We start from the raw sequence: 19823 nt of genomic DNA on the forward strand, positions 1-19823 counted from the left end.
CCGCTGGGCAGCCCGGCTCCAGAAGAAGATCATCTTCCCTTCCAGCTCCCCATCCATCTCGCTGAAAGCCATTTCCACCACTCAATAAAACCTTGCATACATCCTTCAAGTCCGTGTGTGACCCGATTTTTCCTGGATGCTGAAAGAGAGCTCGGGATACAGAAAGCTGTCCCCTGGTCCTTTACCCTTGTGAAAAAGCAGAAGGTCCATTGAGCTGGTTAACACTCCAGCCGTCTGCGGGTGGCCAAGCTGAAAGAGCTTTGTAGCTTCGTAACACTGGGGTTGCCAGCACCCATCTCTAGACAGACACTAACGCAGGGCCAGAACCCAAAGCCCTAACCCCGGCCTCTACATCTGCCCATCTGCATGCTCCCCTTCTCGTAAGGGGTTTGAGCAGTGGGGCAACCAAACAGGCAAGCCACATCCCTGTTGCACGTCCTGCGAGAGGAATCAGGGAACTCTTCTGTTTCAGCACTTACAGGGAAAGTACTTCACCTAAAATAGGAAATTTAGTTAAATGGGCTATGTGACAAATGTCAACTATAGTCCATGCTGTGGTTCTGAAAACATTAAAATATTCCATTTTTGAGTCTAAAATGCTGTGGTCTGAATAAACATCCACTTTGGGGAAGTGGCCTCCCCAAATTTCTACATTGAAATCCTAACCCCCAACATGATGATATTGAGATGTAGGGCCTTTGAGAGTTGATTAGGCCATGAGGGCATAGCCTTCATAAACAGGATTAATGCCCTTATAAAAGAGACTCTACAGAGATGCCCCATGTAGGGACATAGCAAGCAGACACTCTCTTTGAGGAATGAGCCCTCACCAGAACCCAACCATACTGGCATGCTGATCTTGGACTTCCCATACTCTAGAATGATGAGAAATAAACTTCTGTTGTCTATAATCTACCCCATTTATGGTGCTTTATTACAGCAGCCCAAAGAGACAAAGACATTAAATACCCTGTATTAGTCCATTTTCAAACTTCTATAAAAAACTGGCCAAGATTGGGTAATTTATAAAGGAAAGAGGTTTAATTGACTCACAGTTCAGCATGGCTGGGGAAGCCTGAGGAAACTTACAATCCTGGTGGAAGGCAAAGGGGAAGCAAGGCACCATCTTCACAAGGCAGCCGGAAGGAGAAGTACCAAGCAAAGGGAGAAGAGCCCCTGATAAAACCATCAGATCTGGAGAGAACTCACTCACTATCAGGAGAACAGCATGTGGGAAACCATGCCCATGATTCAATTACCTCCACCTGGTCTCTCCCTTGTCACGTGCGGTTTATAGGGATTATGGGAATTACAATTCAGGATGAGATTTGGGTGAGGACACAAAGCCTAACCATATCACACTCCAACAAAAACAAAGTGCTACTGCTTAACACAAATGTGCTTGTCCTCCACTCCAGAGGAATAATCAAAATTCTCATCATTTAATGTATTTAGCATTCTTTCCAATAGACTCTAACCTGGGAGCTAAATTTTCATATAAATCATCTCCAAGATATCCTAAATAAGACACTGAGAGCAACAACAAAAAAAGAAAGGGTTGAAACATCACAGCAGTAAAGAAAATACTGACTGATTCTACAGTTTTTGTTTCTGTAATTGTTATGAGGTTATAGATGGTAATAAAAACTTCCTTCTTCCACTATCCCTTCTACACTACGTTTGCTTTCCTTCAGAATGATCTCAGCAGATTCAGGTTCTTTGCCTGGTGAGGTTGCTCAATACTTCATTAATAAGGAATCTGTCTCTGTGAATATTCTATAGGCTTCTATAGAGTAAGCAATTCCTGCACCAATACGATACTCCTCTCTGCTACCATTACATAACAGCAATTCTATTTCTTTTGATAACTAAGAAATAATCCCAGTAAGCAGAGAGAAACTCTTTTTGCCGATTTATTCAGTGACATGAAGTAACTATAATGACCTTAGCTTCTAATTCAACAGGACTATTGTTATATCCTCTGGTGGAAACATTCAGACATTGGGTCCTAACACCTCTAAACCAGTAGAGTCTAGGGAAAAGGAAATGTGGTGCAAAAATTTGGGAAGCAAATCATTAACTGCAAGAATGAAGAAGCCACTCTCACTTCTGTCCCATTGTTGCCCGGATTTATATTTTCTGGTCATGGGAGAAAAGTCACAAAATATTGGCCATTGGCTTGTTCTAGAACAAATTCTGTAAAGTGGATGCCAATCTCATGAGGTCTTCTAGTAGTTGCAAAAATTAAGGCATCGGTAGACATTTTACCTTTCCATGAGTCCAAATATTGTATAGATTGTGATAAGTAAAACATTTAATAATAAATTAATTTTAAAAATCCCAGAGGTGAGGTTATTGGCAGAAACATGGCAGACAAGGAAAGGGAATCTAAATACAGATATTTGTCTATTCCAGAAGAAGAATAATTAAGTATACTAAAATGATCACCATATGGTTTCCTGACTCATGTAAAGTATGGGACCATATCAGGTCTCTGGATTGGCCACAGTGCTAACAAACTGGTCCCCTGTGACTGACAGTTGATTAGCCTTGGCACAGTAAGTGGACATTGGCAAGCCAATGAAAAATTTTACTCCTTTATACTGTGACCATGTTGTTCATTATCCCTTTGAAAAAGCATTAAGGCGGCTTCCTTGCCAGAGAAGGCGGCACACTGACATCCATGTAGTAGATCATGTTGTCTACCTGAGAAAAGAAAATCTCCTTTACAGTGGAGGCTTGCCATGTTCATTCATACATGGAAAACACACATTTTTAACTTCTGAGAAGTTCAACAAGATAACTCTTACTCAATCCTCTTCGCTTCTAAACAAAACCCAAACTCCCACTCTGCTGGAAATCTTACTCTCCGCAATTACACAATTAACCGCTGTTGCTTCTGGTCTGAAGCAGACATTCTTTTGCCAAACAAAGTGAAAAATGAGATGCACCATTTTGAATTATGACCACCTGGAGGATTAATCTTTCCAGTGTTCTTCAGCCCTCAACAGCTACAAAGGTCACAACAGTGCACTTCTGGCTGATGTCAGCATGTAGCATAACATTCTGTAAAATCCGGGTTTAAATGGTGTATTAGTCCATTTTCATATGGCTATGAAGAAATACTTGAGACTGGGTAATTTATAAAGAAAAAGAGGTTTAGTGGACTCATAGTTCCACATGGTGGGGGAGGCCTTATAATATTGGCAGAAGGTGAAGTTGGAGCAAAGGGACATCTTATGTGGTGGCAGGCAAGACAGGATGTGCAGGGGAACTGCCCTTTATAAAACCATCAAATCTCATGAGACCATCACAAGAACAGCATGAGAAAAAGCCATCCCCATGATTCAATTACCTCCACCTCCACCAGGTTCCTCCCATGACACATGGGGATTGTGGGAGCTACAATTCAAGATGAGATTTGGGTGGGGACACAGCCAAACCACATCAAGTGGCATACCCTTCAGGCCAGTGGAAACTATCCATGAAGCCATGGGTGTTGACTGGAGCAGGGATGGCTTTATGACAGAGGTGTGCCCAGTGGAAGGCTCACACTGTTTATTCATGCTTCCAAACCATGTTTTATATATATATATATAGATATAGATATAGATAGATAGATAGATATACATACACACACATTATAGGTGATATACCACCTATAATGAATGATAAGATGTTGCCAGTCTTCTAACTTAGAGTTTCCTGGCAGGTTTAAAATGAACATCTCAGGTTACATGGTCAAATGTTGTTTCATGATCAGGCATTCAGTTGATGTGTGTCCAGGGCAAAACTAGGAGCTGTTTCTCAAAAGGAAAAGAGTTTTTAGGTAAAGGATCATGGCTTTGCTCTAAAATCCTAGGGTCTTCCTTGTAATTCTCTGACTGTGTCTTACCACCAGTTTTGACAGCTTCCTAATCCACTAGAGAAACACTCCCAGCAATTGAGTCCAGTGGTTCATAAATGACAGTGCTCTCATTTTGTTTGCCTTGCAGGCAGGACCAGCAGGAGGCCTTTCTTAAACTCTATTCTCCTATCAAGTATAAGCTGTTCCCAAACATCAAAGAGGTCTACCAAGCATTCTTTGGTTTGTTTGCTTGAAAGGTAGGGGGTATAAGATACAGCAATGTAGTTTTCACTTTAAAGAATCTATTTTGACATACCATAGATTAATAGAGTCCAGAAATATCACCGAGTTATCAGAACCCTGTATTTTAAAGTAATTTCTTTTCTACTCTCTGGCATTCATGTTATCTTTTGAGGCTTCTAGCATACTCACTACTCTCTCTCTGTTCTGTAAACATATCAGTATAGCTGTTGCAGCCTTGATGCAAGTTGATGAAGGTAAATCGTCTGTCAGGTAAAAGCAAACAGCTTCTAGTGCTCTTTGTTTATTGGCATAAAGAGGGGAAAAACATTTCTCAGCTCAGCAGCAGCATAACAGTTACTAGGGCCTGTACTAATTTGCCCACACATGTAATAACAGCTTCAATGAAGATATCACATAATGAAGCCCATGATAATCTCTGTCATTGTCCCAGACCCATGTGTCTTCTGCATAGATCAACCAAGAGAGCTAAGTGGGCTTGCGGTGGAAATCTTCACCCATTTATCTCTCAAGCAAATCACTTCCAACTCTCTATCCAGGACACTGATGCCACAGTCTCTCTACTTTTCAAAAACTTCAAACTAATAAAAGTCATGTTCCTTTTTTCCTCATCTGACCTCCTAAGCATTACTTGTCATACCCTTTTTTAAAAATTCCTCATCGGACCTCCTAAGCATTACTTGTCATACACATTTTTTAAATTTGCTGATATTCAGAAGAGAAATCTTACAAGCATTTTGATGTGCAAGCTGTCTCCTCCCAAGTTTGTAATTGGCCTCCTAGAGCATTCTGTGTGGTCTGACTTTTGATATAGGTCTGGAGGCCACAAAGACTAGTGGAGGTGGGGCTTCCTCCTCAAAAGGTAATGACCCCAGGTAAAGTCAAATGAGGGGCTTCAAGCATAAAAGGCACAGTCTGAGCAAGGATGGGAGGGGTTGGAGGTATGGAGTAGTTGCTGCTCCTGACAAGGGGTCATCAGTGCAGTTTAGGGACTTCTGACATTTTGAGTTACTCTCTTCACATGCTTTCATTCCATTTTTTCAGTTATGCCATATTCCCATTATTCAATCACAAGTAGCATTTTAGAAAGAAGAAGGGAAGAGCCAATTTATCACATTTTTTATTTCTATTATTAATGCAAGGGGTAACAAAAGCACAGTAAATATTGTCGGTGATGGAAAACTCAATGCTACTGAGTGGAAAATAACTACTCATTAGATAAGTTTTCCAAAAACATATATGTGGTGAAGAAAGCTTTTCTTTATTATTCTATTGTATTTACACAGCAAGTTTATAATTATATGTTACATTCACCAAATGGAGGTCAAATGGTCCTGCTGTCTATTCTCCCCTTGAATAATAACTTAATATGAAAACCCATACTGTAAGAACTATTTTATAATGGTGGAAGAATAGAGAGTATAGATTCACTGGAAAATCAGGTTTAAAGATAAAATTTCAAATTAAATAACCATATTAAAATGACAGTAAGCGACTCCAGGGCATGCTTTGCTGGGCTATTAATATATGCCTCGAGCAGCTGAAGACACCCAAGGCGTTCATTAATAGACACTAAAACACACCCTGTCATGCTTTAATGCTAAATTAATTAAGCAATAACGTGCCCCGTATGAAGGTCTTTCCTGGTCCAGCAATTACTGAATGGAAGAAATAAAGGTATTGTCAGACACTGCTTGACCAAACAACTATTAGTTTGCATAAATGAACATAAATATGTTTTTATAAAGTACTATTGGTTTTTGTTTTGTTTTCATTTTGTTTTTTCTTGACCCAAAGGTAAGATAAAGTTAGGACAAAGAAGATTAATTTTTAATACTTTTAGGCCATACTTGTTTAAGGCATTCCATTTCAAGCTTATAAATATAAATGTATGCCTGATGAATTTGGTTTCACATATTTTTTATTTGAATATTAGTCTGATCACTGAGCCATAAAAGTAGGCACTCAACAAAAGCAGATTCAAAATACACATGTACTTTTTAAAGGAAGCAAGTGACTTTAATGTCACTTAGTGATGGTCAACTGACTTTCTCCATTGTACTTACAAATTCTCTCCATTAATTCTTGTTTTTATCAAATTTCTTTACTGCTGAATTTTTCTAAACTTAACTTCAGATGAGAAAAAGCTCTTAAAATATTTTAAATAATAATTGCCTTATAAATATCGATCCTGCCACTCTTCACAGGAAAAGAAGATAAGAAAATTACATTTTAGAAAATATATTCAGCATATGATATAGAATATATAATTCAGCTTTCTCCCCAATTTCAAACCAGGACTTTACATACTCACTTTAATAACAAAGTATTAACAAAGTTTACTTTGTTAAAGTAAATATTTTTAAACAAGATATATAAGTCGGAAACCTACAGAATAGATTATTTTATATTAGATGTTAAAATTTAAAAAACTTCATGACAAAAAACACTATGAACAAAGTTTAAAGACAAATCACACACTAGAAAATGTTATGTGCAATTCAACTGACATAGAGCTAGTATTCATAATACACAAACAATTTCTATAAATCAATATAAAGAATCCAATAGAAAAATGGAAATTATATGGAGAGGTAATTTATAGAAGAAGAAACCTGGATATGCCAATAACCATACAAAGAGTTGCTCACACTCACTGGTTCTCACTACAAATTTAAATAAGGAAATACCATTTCATATTTACCCCACTGGCAAAACTGAAAGTGTCTGACTGCTGATGGGAATGTACAGCTGCAGCAGAGAGAAATTTGACAATTCCTATTGAATTAAATAAACATGTATAAACCACAGTACTCAGCAATTCCACTTCTAGATATATTCAATGTGGAAAATCCAACACAAGTCCACAATGAATCTTGTGTAAGGAGGATAATTTTAGTACATATTCGAAGTGGAAAATTGGAATGAACACAATTATTTATTAACGAAGGAAAGAATGAATAAACTACCAATGATTAATCAAGAGGAATATATTAAAGTAATTAAAATGTGTCAATATGAAAACGTCCAAACTATAATACTAAATGAGTATTTCATCAAAGATTATGTACCAGATGACAGTACATATAAAAATGGTAACTATAAATACTATATATTTTTATGGCTACCTATGTAGTGAAAGTATAGAATCCTTTTAAGATATTTTTTAAAAACTCTAAATTTAGGACAATAGTTGCTACTGGGGAGAAAAGAGCTTGAAATGGGAATGTAGAAATATACCAGAGACTTTACCATTTTATGATGCAAAAATGTCAAAATGATAACATGTCTTAAATTTGCAGGAGAGTACATAAGAATTTGCTAAATAGTTTGGGGTTAAGTAATTCAGAAATGAAAATTAAAAATTAATAGAGGTACTTAGAGTTTAAAGTAATAAATGCTGTATCAGATATCTTCAAAAGCATTTATAAGAAAACATTTTATGATGTATTTTACATTATAGATATTTTAAATTTAATGAGGGAAAGTGCTGTTCTCTTGGATGACTAAGTAAGCAGGAATTTTGTGCAGTTATGATTAGAACCATTGGACCCAGCAAGAAAAGTATGCTTGATCAACAGATAATTGGGAGAAAGGCTCTGAATCCCATTTATCAATTCATTTAGCAATTACAAATTGAGCGTCTGCCATGTTCTTAGCAACAATCCAGGTGCTAAATATCTAAACAGACAAAAGTCCTTGCCATCATGAAACTCACATATGCATAGGTAGAGAAAGAAAACTGGCATAATAGATAAGCAAAATTTGAAGACAATGTGTGCATACAGAAGGAGGGCGAGTAGAACATGGCTCCAAGGGTAGCAATATGAGGGAGCGCGGGTGGAAGCATGCTGTGGTATTAAAGAGAGGGTGGCCAGGATAGTCTCATTGAGAAGCTGACTTCTTGGCAAAGACTTAACAAAGAGTTGAGGGGACAATCTATATAGGTATATGGAGGACCAATTAGGCAAAAAAATCAAGGCAAAGGCCCTGAGGCAGGAATATATATGATTTATTCAACGAAAAGCAGGAAGACAAATGTGGCTGAAGCAAAGAGAAATAGAGGAAGTAGATGGTATCAGAGAGGAAACTGGCCCAGAAAACACCACAGAGAAAGAGAAGAAATGTTGAAAGATATTTGTTTCCTTTGACATTTTCATCTGGGAAGGTGTATGCCCTTCTACCCATCTCAACACTCTAGGGTCTCTCAGTTCACACTTTGTTCTTTCTTTGATGGAGGTAGCAAAATGGGAGTGATGAAGAGGATGCTGTCAGACTCTAGAGAAGGAAAAGACACGACAAAGATGACTATTGCCTTGGCTTGTACTTTTCTCTGCTTGCCTCTTCACTTTTAACTTCACAACCCTAGAAAACTGTTTCTCTAACTTCACAGTTATAAATGTTTGGTAAAATTGGGCTGGATACATACAATTTCTGTTTACAGGTGTCTTTTCAAGCACATGTCACTTCAAGTGTTCATAAAAAGGAAACATTGGAATTTGAGTATTGGGAAAAATATTTGCTGCATCCTTTGATGAAACTAATTGGTTAGGGAACCTTCAGAGAAGCTTTTTTTTTTTTTTTTGGAAAATAAACAGCAATAAAATTTTATCCTAGCTGATTCTCATTCTTTTCTACATAGATGTTAAGTACCTTTTAGTTTCTGAAAAGGAAGATTGTAGTCCTGTCTGATGTGACTATTACAAGCTTTAACCTTCCAATTTAAACTTTAGTTATAACTACTTTCTACAGCATAGAAATGTCGAGTGCTGGGTTTTTGTTCACTATTGTAGAATGCTCATTGAAGAGGCACTTGGGTACATTTTGTTCAAAGTCAATGGGACTTCCATCAGTGCAAGATTTCGGCAGTGTCTACAAAATGAACATTTGGTCTGATGTAGCGTGCTGTGACCCACAGCTGCAACAACCAGCTGCGTCTGCTCAAACTTCAGCCATCAGCCAGCTCAGTCGTGTAACGGAATCTTAGTCACAGAATGCCTCCATAACAATGGCTTTCACAAGGTCATTTTAGAAAAAGAAACTATGCTTAGTATGAACAGTTGCAAAAATACAAGACTTCAAGGCACTTTGAGTATAACAAAAATGAGATACAACTGATGTTTTACATGGACTAAATGCAGACAAAGCATGAAAAAAAATAACCTTACTTTGCAGTTTAATCCAATACTATTTTTAATGCATAAATTGTAGACTAGCAAATGGAATCACTACTGACTCAAGGAATAAAGATTAGGAATATACAAAATACAGATATCCATACAAACTTGAATGGTTGAGATCTCAAAATTTCACAAGGTGGATTAGATTTGCCACCTAAGGAAACTTCTAAGGATATCAGAAACTAACACAAGATTTGGAAATATGTTGGAAGAGAAGGTTTAATTCACACGAGAAAATATGATTATAGTGTCACTAAACATTAAACATATATTATCATCTTTGTTCTAATAGCATAAAGTATAGAATAACTGTGTTAAAAATTTGGAAAATGTCCCTGTGACTAATGGGTAATTCTAAAAAAGAACTGGATAGTGCAAATCATTCAACATCCAAGTGAAAAAGTACTTTGATTCTAAATTACTGGACTTTGTTTTTATAAAAAATATTACAGAAGTAGAGATATAATTTCTCACTGCAGTATCACACCAGACCACTCTGGATATAAATAGTGTGTTGGGAACTGACCAAAGCCACTTCGTTCATTTCCTTTTATCATGTTCTTTATGGCAGATAGCATATCCTTTCACAGAAAGAGATAGGTAAGTGCTGTAGGCCTTCCCCGCAGTTATTTTGATGTGAGGTATAGAGGTACAAGGAAAACAAAAGTCAGACCAAATCTGGTATTCATAAAAACACATGGTTGGGTGCAATGGCTCACACGTATAGTCATAAGACCTTGGGAGGCCAAGGCTGGCCAATTGCTTGAGCCCAGTAGTTCAAGACCAGCCTGGGCAACAAGTCCCGCCCTTCCAGTTCAAACCGATGTAAATCTTACGTGTATTGGTTGATGTATTATGTCTCCCTAAAATGTATAAAAGTAAGCTGTACTGCAATCACCTTGGGCACATGTTCTCAAGAACTCCCGAGGCTATGTCACAGGCACTTCCTTAACCTTGGCGAAATAAACTTTCTAAATTGATTGAGACTTGTCTCCGATACTCTTTGGTTTACACCCATCTCACCAATATGTTATAATAATTGCATTTTAACAATTATTTCCTGTTATTCCAGGTTTGTATTATATATTTGATAGCTTGGTTAGTTGACAAATATTCTGTAAAGTTTTCTTATATTTCATGGTGAGGTGTGAATTTTAATAGCATTGTTTGGCAATCTTTGTGGCTATTTAATATTTGTATTTAATTTCACTTTATGTGAAATTAGTATTACTGGTTGTATAGTTTTCTCTGTAAGAGAATTTTGAACAATACTACTTAAAAATAGTGTCTTTTTGTTAAGTATATTGCAGTTAATATTAAAGTCTTTTTTCTTAACTCAATCTGAAATTCTTACTTATAAGCAGGGTCTATTAGCTGATATATTTAGTCTTAATGCTTCATCAAGGACTCAGCATGGCATCTTCTTTAAGGGCACAGGCTTTTACTTGAGATAGATCTGGTTTCAAGTCCAAGCTGTACTGCATGCTAGCTCTGTGTAAATATTGAGCAAATTTGTTAATCTCTCTGAGCCTCAGCTTCTCACCCCCTTCCAATAACGCCCACATTTAAATTAGAAAATAAAGTTTTTTTACACTTTAAATTTCTGGTGGTTCTCTCCCTCTTTGTGTCCCGCCCTTCCTTTCTTTCTTTACTTCCTTCTTTCCTTTTTTATTCATTCTTTCTATATGTACTATGCTTGCTTTGCCTGTTTTATAAAAAGATTTAAAAATCACATTTGTGGGAAGTCTAACTTTTTTTTAAAGGAAAGATAAGCTAGAAAATTTCCATTTGTTTATGGAAAAATCAGAAAACAGAAACATCAACATTCTCAATATTTAGTTTTAGAAATGTTTATCTATGAGTCATTTCAGGCAGGGAAAAAAGGACTGAATTCACCACAGCCTGGACCTCACTTACAGCTGGTAACATTTGGTGTCAGCTGTTATAAGGATGACCAAGTTACTTCCAGGAATATTCTCCCTCTAGAATGCAAAGAGGCTCACCAAATAATGTGCTTCCTTCTTTGTGGTAGGAGATGAATAATGTAATAATTTGTCTCTTACTTTGGAGAGGACATCTCAACATGCCCCTGACCAATGGAACTCCCACATTTTTTACTGATGTAGTAGGCCCATGAGTCTTTATAACATTTCATTCACATTCTCTCAGCTCTCAAGCTAAAAAGGCTAAGTTCTTCAGTATGTTAGCCAATTACAATTTAGCTGGCCAGGTTATCCTAATATCATTGATGTAGTTAACCAATGTATTTTGCAGGACATCCAGACGGTCCTGATCACTTTGGATTATATTATGGCAGAAGGCAGGGGAGTTTTCATAGCTCTGGAGTAAATGCATAATTGTACATTGTTGCCCCTTTTATGTGAATACACATTGTAATCTCACTTTCTGATTAAAATAGATAAAAGTATTCACCAAAGTAATATTTTAAACCATAGACCTGAGGTTATGTTAAGTGGCGCTGGAAAAATAACACATCTGGAAAAGCAATTGCAATTAAGGCTGCTACTTAACTGGGTTTGTGTTGGCCTCCTGCATCCTTCAGTATCCAACATGTTTCTTTAGTGGCCAAACCATTAACTTAAATGGAAACAAAATGGGGGCCACCACTCCGAATCTTTAGATCTATGCTATCCAATAAGATAACCACTCAGTACACCCAGTAGCTATTTTGATTTACATTTAAATAAATAACATTTAAAAATTATTCAGTCATACTAGCCATATTTTTAGTGTTCAATAACTATATTCATTATTTTAGAATGTTCTGTTGGACTTTAGATCCTTAATGATAGCACACTATTGTCAGCCATTCCCTTACTCTGGAATGCAATATTGTTTATTTTTTATGTTTTAACTTTTTAAGAGATGGGATCTTGCTCTGTCACCTAGGCTGGAGTATACTGAAGCAATCATAATTTGCTGCAGCCTCAAACTCCTGACCTGAAGTCATCCTCTTGCCTTGGCCTCCCAAAGTGTTGGAATTATAGGTGTGAGCCACTGCGCTCAGCCCCATAATATTGTTTTAGATTTATTATTTTGATTAGGGGAAGACAATGAAGTCTTAGAGGCTTCTATTTGCACTTTCCCAGTATGAAAGTTCATGTACTGAAGGCCAAGGATCCAATATGGGGGATGAACCAGTTATGAAGTATGTCAATCTCAACTGAATATTCAAAAATTAGGAATATGACCAATGGATGGGCCAGCCAACCCAGTGGATCCACTATCATCCAGATGTTGGTCAAGACTTTTTTTTATTGCTTGGCTCCCATATGTCTCCATTCTACTGGAGAGCCATGATGACACTTTGCTTCATAAGGTTTCAGTGTTAACTTGGCTTCTATGCCCAACACTTGTAGAAACTTTTGGCTATGTCCCTTCTCAGTGTACAGTTACCTGAGTAAATGAATGCAGGTCTCACGACGAAAAGACTGAAGGGATCACTACAGTGTACACTGTAGTGTACACTGTATCGTGGGGTCCTTTCTCAGATGCTATGTCTGAAAATCAGCTTGATTCAGAAACCTGACAATGGATTATTATTATGACAAGAGTTCCTAACCTCTGGGTCATCCACTCTTGCTGTTTCCAGATGGCTTAAAATGAGTAGTATTCAAGTTGGCTACCCGTATATTTGGCCTTTAGGAATGCATCTCCATAATTGCATCTCCATGGTTCTCCAGAAGTCAGGTCCCCTTGATTGTCATTCCAAACCTGCAACTCATTTGTATTGAGTTGTATTGGCTTCCTGCATACAAGCATTGCCATTTGGTCCTTATTGTTTGTATCCTATATGTTCTGTAATGGCCTTTCCTACTGTCATCCCTGGCTAACAGGAGAGAGACATCACTGAGTTTTTATTGATATTTGTGCTCCCCTGACCAGTGCATTTGCTATGACCTCTCCATGAAACATAATCACTTGATGAGACTTTCAGCTTTACATAATACAGTTGACCCTTGAACAACTCAGGGATTAGAGGCACCAACCACTGTGCAGTGAAAATTCTTGCATAATTTTGACTACCCATAATTTAACTACTAGAGCCTGCTGTGGACTGCAAGCCTTACCAATAACAGTCAGTTAACACATATTTTATGTATGTATTATGTACTGTATTCTTACAAGAAAGTAAGCCACAGAAAAGAAAATATTATTCAGAAAATCAAAAGGAATGGAAAAATATATTTACTATTCATTAAGTGAAAGTGGATCATCGTAAAGTTCTATATCCTCATGGTCTTCACATTGAGTAGGCTAAGGAAGAGGAGGAAGAAGAGAGGTTGGTCTTGCTCTCCCAGCAGTGGCAGAGGCAGAGGCAGAGGCAGAAAAAAAAACTGCGTGTAAGTGGACCCACACAGTTCAAATCCATGTTGTTCAAGAACCTATTCTAGTATAATCACTTCCTTGAGTCTTTGAACTCCTTACTCCACTCCCTGCCAAGACAATTCTGGCATTTCAATGATGCAAAGTCATCAATTTCCAATGCTTTTAGGAGCCATCTTGTTACTTAACTATCTCCTGGGGTCTTTCTAAGGATATTGTATCTTGTGTATCTCAGGATAGTGCTACTGTACAAACTCTCCCTATGCAATTCTATAATCTGACCTCCTTAATCAAGGACCCTCAGAATTGAGTTGTTTCCTATACATGCTGGCCAGTTCCTGCAGCTCCTTTAGAATATCATCTCTTTTTTTTTCCCCTTGACTCACACGATCCTAGCTGGGTGATACAGTGACTTTACCCAAGTTATAAGCCCTAATGGCCAGTGGGTAGGGGTGCGACAGATCTGGAGGTTGGTATTGTCCTCAAGTAATGGGGAAAGTGCTAGGAAGTACTCTTCCCCAAGGAGAACTCCCTTGCCCAAGGAAATGACCTTCTTCTGCATTCAATGAAAAGTGAGAGATATGTCTCTAAAGGGTCATCTCTGTGCCTGAGTTCCCTGTGGATCTTCTTAAGTCTCAGTTTCAGTTGTCTTGCAATTCAACTTCTCCCTCTGCCCAATCCTGGTTCCTTTATGTTCTCATAAATGCTGCCTCCCAGGGAACTCTTCTGTAACCTCTCTGCATGCACATTTCTGTCTTAGGGTCTGTTTCCCAAGGAAGCTGAGCTAAGAAGATGTGTAACCTTTATTTGTAATCATTTCTGATTGTATACCCCTTTGATATAAACCCCACCTAATTGCAGGCAAAATGCTGAAATTCATTTGCCAGTAGTAACACCATAATGTCAGGGGCCAAATAAAAAAGATAAATCAATGATTGTGTGAAATGCTGCAAGTGAGAAGAGTTATGTAATGTATCCAAGAAGAATAATACTAGCAGAGTGTGTTTGTTTGCAGAAGATGGATGAGGGAGTTGTAGGGGGATATTAAAGAAAGGAATATGGGAAGAGAATTGGCATCAAAAAGGTTTTATGTGAAAGAACAATAGTTAAACTGATGAGAATGCAATGGGAAGCCTGATTAGAGGAGTAGCGCCCGATTAGAAGTCACTCAGGTGGCAACATGTGAAAAGACTGTCAGTCAAGAAAGCTTATAGATGTTGCACTGCAGTCTATTCAGCCTAGATGAGAATTGATAGAACACCTGGTGCTTTATACTCTTGGCTGAGCCACATCACACCTTATTAATGGTGTATCTATTCCCTTTCTTCCCTCAGCAAAACATTAAAAACTTGAGATGAAAGCATGCCGTTCTAAAACATATTTGGCTCAAAGAAAAAGATGCTTCCCAGGACTACAAAAGATCTTTCTTTAATGAAACTTTAATTAAACTTTGCTTTAATTTGGATCACAACGAAGAAAATAAGGACTTTTCATCTTGCCCCATGTGGAAAGTATCAGTGTCTCCTATGAATAAAATTTTGGAATTTAAATGTCTTGCAATCTTTCAGGACCTTTAGTCCCATTGATAATTGACTATGACAACAAAATCAATTGTTTGCAACTAAATTTACAAACATATATTTTTAGGATGGATACATGTACCAGAAATACATTATTGTGTGCCCTCTAAGGTGTTATTAGTAACAATGGTAATTAGAGGGAACAAAGGCTGGGAAAATAAAATTTGGAGGAGGCTATAAGCCAGTTCTTTAGGGTTAATGAAACAATAGTTGATATCATGTGTTCCCTCCCCAAAGAAGCCACCAAATGGCATCACATAATTAGTATGAAATAACACTATTCAGAACAATTCTTAGGTGCTAAATACTTTAAGTTATCTACAAAGAACACATATTTGAAAAATGTCAACTTCAGAAAAGACTCAAATAGAGTGTTTGAATATGTGTCATGTTTAGAATCTGGTCTGTTTCATAGAGAATATTTTTGCTGTCAATACCACTGTGTGTTACCTCTTCACTGGGAAGGAGTCCATATGTCTCAGATTTGCCCTTGACCACAGACACTTGCCAAGAAGAGACAAGAAATGTGTCCTCATTTGTACAGATGTATGGAGAAGAAAGCTCATCATTTTCAAAAAAGAACTAAAATGCTTTCTCTGTACTGAACACTATGTGTGTGGATTACAGAGTGGAATAAGAGGGATGCAACCCGGCCTTAATAAGTGAGAGGTGTTCATGGCACATGTATACCTTTGTAACAAACCTGCACATTCTGCACATGCATCTCAGAACTTAAAGTAAAATAAAAAATAAAAATAAAGAAGTGAGAGGTGTTGTTCATGAGTACATTTTCCCCAAACACACTGGGCAGGACAAAAACTGGGATTTTGTTTTCAAACCTAGGAAAGGAGCCTGCAAACAATGATTCTTGGGCCAAATCCAGCTCTCTGTTCTTGTAAATAAAGTTTTATGGGAGCATAGTCATGCTCATTTATTTACATATTGTCTATGACTGATTTCGTGCTACAAAGGCCAGATCGAGTAGTTGTCAGAGAGGCATTATGGCTCACAAAGCCTAAAATTAGTTATTGTTTGGCCTTTTACAAAACAAGTTTGAAAACCCCTGGTCTAGGTGAAGAAAAGCACATTTAGAAACAGATCCTACCTATCTGTCCTGTACCCAACATAGCAAAGCAATATAATAGCCAGAGGAGTCACTCAAAGGCCTAGGCACATGTAGCTTGTAATTTAGCTTAAATTTATGAAAGCTTCTGCTCAGAATAATTCCTTTAAATGCATGTCCCATTCATTTTGGTTTGTCACACACACACACACACGCACACACACACATTGGATGTATAATTACAACTTGCATTACTATTAGTGCACAATCACAAAACTGTTACCATGCTATTAATTTTCCACACGTTCTATTAACTTCCTAATGGTAGCTGTGTTACTCATCTCTTATGCTGTAAGTACATTCATGTGTTGCTTAATGATGGTAGTACGTTCTGAAAATTTGTTAGGCCATTTCATTATTGTGTAAATATCATAAAGTGTACTTGCACAAACCTAGATGGTGCAGCCTACTACACACATAGGCTGTACTCTAGGGTCTCCAACCCCCAGGCTTCAGAGCAGTACTGGTCCTTGGCCTGTTAGGAATGAGGCTGCACAGAGGGACGTGAGCCGTGGACAAGCGAGCATTACTGCCTGAGCTCTGCCTCCTGTCAGATCAGTGGCAGCATTAGATTCTCACAGGAGGGCAAACCCTATTGTGAACTGTGCATGCAAGGGATCCAGGTTGCACACTTTTTATGGGAATCTAATGCCTGATGATATGAGGTGGAACAGTTTTATCCCAAAACCATCCCCACCCTACCGCATGGGAAAACTATCTTCCATAAAACTTGTCCCTGGTGCCAGAAAGGTTGGGGACCGCTGACTACACAGCATGTTCCTGTACTGAATACTGTAGGCAATTATAACACGATGGTATCTGTATATCTAAACATAGAAAAGGTACAGTAAAAATATGGTATAAAAGATAAAAAATGGTACATCTCCATAGGCCCTTAACATGAATGAAGCTTGAAGGACTAGAAGTTGCTCTCAGTGAGTCACTGAGTGGGTGGTGAGTGAATGTGAAGGTCTGGGACTTCACTGTGCACTATCATAGACTTTATAAATACTGTATAGTACAATCTGGTTACACTAATTTTTAAAATTATTTCTTCAAAAACAAAGTAACCTTAGCTCACTATAACTTTCTTACTTTATAAACTCTTTAAATGTTTTAAAACTTTTTCTTACTTTAAAAACTTTTTAATTTTTTAAAACTTTTTGACTTTTGACTCTGGTAATAACATTTAGCTTAAAATATATTGTACAGGTGTACAAAAATATTTTATTTCTTTAGAACTAAGCTTCTTTCTATCCTTATTTTTCTATCCTTCTATCTATAAGCTTCTTTCTACCCTTATTTTTTTCAGTTTTTAAACTTTTTTATTAAAAACTAAGACACCAACACACACATTAGTCTAGGCCTATAGAATCATCAACATCACTATCTTCCACCTCCACATCTTGTCCCACTAAAAAAAAGGTCTTCAGGGGCAATAACACACATGAGCTGTCCTCACATATGATGACAGTGCCTTCTTCTGCAATACCTTCTGAAGGACCTTCCTGAGGCTGTTTTACAGTTAACTTTACTTTTTGTAAGTAGAATGAATTTACTCTAAATAAAAAGTAAATATATAAACCACTAACATAGTCGTTTGTCATTATCATGCATTATGTGCTGTACATAATTGTATGTGCTATACTTCTATACAACTGGCAGTACAGTAAGCTTGTTTACACCAGCATCACCACTAACATGTGAGTAATGTGTTGCATTACGACATCCGACAGCTATGACATCACTAGGTGATAGGAATTTTTAAGCTTCATTATGGTCTTATAGGACCACTATAGTATATGTGGTCCATTGTTGACCAAAATGTTATGTGGTGCATGATTTGCTGCAGTTTGCTGAGCTTCAATATGGTGAGCATCTGGATGCCTTAGAGACAAAAGAAATTTCTAACATAAGAACACACGGTGAGGCAAGGTTAGAGGGCTTTCACTCAGAGTGCAGAAGCTACTCTGTATACACTAGACTGTGCTCCCAGAACATCCTAACCACAGTCTTCACTCGGAATGCTTCCCACCATTTCCCTGGTTGAAAGTAGGATCAATGTATTTCCAATCTACAGATCTGCAGCTGCTGGGTTTGGAAAAGAGAGGGCACTGAAATATCATACAGGCAGTCAAGAATGAGTGTTTCAGTGCTCATGGGGATACATTGCTAAATGGCCTAGAGTTGACAATGGAGTGAGAAGGAATCCCATAAAATGAAGGGTGAAGTCACAATGGCAAATTAATTTATTTGATCTATACTGCTTTTAATAGAATATTATTTTGAGCTATCAATCAGTAAAATGCAGAATGTGTGAACCTCAGAATTGAGTAGTGGGAATTACAGCAGGAAAATAAGAAACAAAAGAAGTGAGCTACATCTTAACAGATGTCCAAGGATTCCAAGGGTGATTAGGAGCAGCCCCTCCACTAAGTCTAAGCCCCTTCCACTCTCCTTTCTGAACTTAGAGCTCACCACAGACAGAAGGAAAAAAAAGGGGAAAAAGTATGAAGTTGCTAATAGAAACTCTGCAAAATATTCTAAAAATGAAGAATTGACTGAGTTTAAATGCATGTTTAAATAAGTTTGAATAAGCTTAAGCTTACCCTGAATTGACAAAATTATGTTTTCTATCATCCGCTAAAATGGCCTCAGGAACTAAATTAAGTTAGAGACATTTTAAAAGGCGCATTTTTGCACATATATCTCTGTAACTTAGAAATGCATGCCAGCCCAGAGATAATATTCCGGCATTTTCTTCTGACTTTTCCCACTCTTGTCATTCTATGCAAATAGCTCCAACACATGTTGGACTTGAAGGAGGCTAAATTTGAGAGCAGAACTTTGAATGCTGCTTTGGAGAAGTGGAGGAAGGCTTATAAATCATGGTCACAGCTGCATTCCTCCTCAGCTGGGTAGGGTCCTGGGTTGCTGTAGTGTAAGTGACTCTTTACTGCATATAGACAGTAAATATCTTCAAAGATGCCTCAGCCTTATATTTTTCAAGCTGTTAAGACTCCAAAGCCTAGGACTAGAAAGGGAATCCAAAGTAACTTGTTAACTGTGTGCAATGTAATTTGCTGTTTTAGACAAAGAAAAGGTAGATATCTTTCCTCCCATACAATAGTTTTGTGCTTACTATCTGTGATGGCTAATATTAGGAGTCAGCTTGATAGGAGTGAGGGATACTTAAAATGTCTGGTAAAGCATCGTTTCTGGGTGTGTCTGTGAGGATATTGCCAGGAGAGTCTGACGTGCTGAGGTAGGAGGCAGAACTTGACTCCATAACCGGGGCTCAGACACCAGACCAAAGTGAGGACTAGCTAAGACAGGAATGGGGCAGAAGCAGCTTTCCAAAAGACACGCCCACCAGTGTGCCATGTCAGTTTACCATTGCCCAGGCAACCCCTGGGAGTTACCACCTTTTTCCATGTCAATGACCCGATGTCCTAGAAGTTATTACCTGTTTCCTAAAAGTTCTG

General features: G+C 37.7%; 1 long non-coding RNA gene across 1 annotated transcript in view; it reads left to right on the forward strand.

Moving 5' to 3' along the window:
• The window catches only part of LOC130541542 (uncharacterized), a 108546-nt gene extending 92564 nt beyond the window's left edge, over window positions 1–15982 (forward strand). Inside the window, exon 4 of the long non-coding RNA XR_008955610.1 lies at window positions 14970–15982. This is a non-coding gene — a long non-coding RNA (uncharacterized LOC130541542). The remainder of the gene's footprint in view (window positions 1–14969) is intronic.
• Window positions 15983–19823: the final 3841 nt, after the last annotated feature.

This window comes from Pan paniscus, chromosome 4, assembly GCF_029289425.2.
Source record: "Pan paniscus chromosome 4, NHGRI_mPanPan1-v2.0_pri, whole genome shotgun sequence".
NCBI lineage: Eukaryota > Metazoa > Chordata > Mammalia > Primates > Hominidae > Pan > Pan paniscus.